The sequence below is a fragment of the Perognathus longimembris genome, chromosome 18 (genome assembly GCF_023159225.1).
Source record: "Perognathus longimembris pacificus isolate PPM17 chromosome 18, ASM2315922v1, whole genome shotgun sequence".
In the NCBI taxonomy this organism is placed as follows: Eukaryota; Metazoa; Chordata; class Mammalia; order Rodentia; family Heteromyidae; genus Perognathus; species Perognathus longimembris.
Window position 1 is genome coordinate 34,376,961 of NC_063178.1, and position 929 is coordinate 34,377,889.

The 929-nt window shown below is 30.8% G+C and overlaps 1 pseudogene; it reads left to right on the forward strand.

The window, feature by feature from the left end:
• Window positions 1-507, forward strand: part of LOC125367304 — a 1,025-nt pseudogene extending 518 nt beyond the window's left edge.
• Window positions 508-929: the final 422 nt, after the last annotated feature.

The following is a 929-nucleotide window of genomic DNA, read 5'->3' on the forward strand; positions in this document are numbered from 1 at the left end:
TAATGTACAGATCTGGTTAGCCAATGGGAAAAGAATTGTCCAGAAATTTAATATTTCTCATAGGGTAACCCACATCAAAGATTTCATTGAAAAGTACCAAGCATCTCAAGCCCCCCATTTTCCCTGGCAACAGCTCTTCCTTTCCTCAGATTGCTAGATGAGACACTCACTCTCGGAGAAGCAGCTTTACAGAATACTGTAATCATTCAGAGACTAAATGAAACTGCTGAGCCTTTCAGAAAACTTTCATAGCATTGATTTTTGTGAGACTAAGTAGAAATTTTGCAGGGAAATGATGGTTGGAAGTGAGCATGTAAAAGTGGGAGAAAGGAGAAGTTTGAATCGTTGGACTTTTGGTTTGAGTGCTATTTAACTCTCTTGATGAGAAAAAATTTAAATAATAACAAGTTAGGAAACATAGCAGGAAACTATATTCAACACACTTTTTTCCCAGAATGCTTACTCAAATAAAAGTACAATTATTTTCAAACACTAAAAAAAAAAAAATTTCCTCTTGATTCATCTTAGTCCTTTTAAAGTAATGGGAATTGAGCAAAACATATACTTGAATAGGTTTGTGATTTTTTTCCAGGCATAACTTTTAATATCATAGAATTATGACATTGAATAAATTTAGATATACTCATTGTGAAAACACAGTTATTTTGAGATTTATTTATTGATAATGACTCAAGTCTAAATAAAAAACTTACTGCTAACAACTAAAAGTTTCAAAGACTGGAAAATGGTGGCACTTTAAAGTTTGAGAAACAGTGATAACATTCATGATGATTAATATATAATTAATCTTTAAAATTTCCCACTCCATGTATATTCAAATGTTATCACAACAATTTCTTTATTTTTTATTCTATTAACTATATATGCTGACATAGCTTGTAAATATTTTTAAAGTCCTTTCCTGTGTG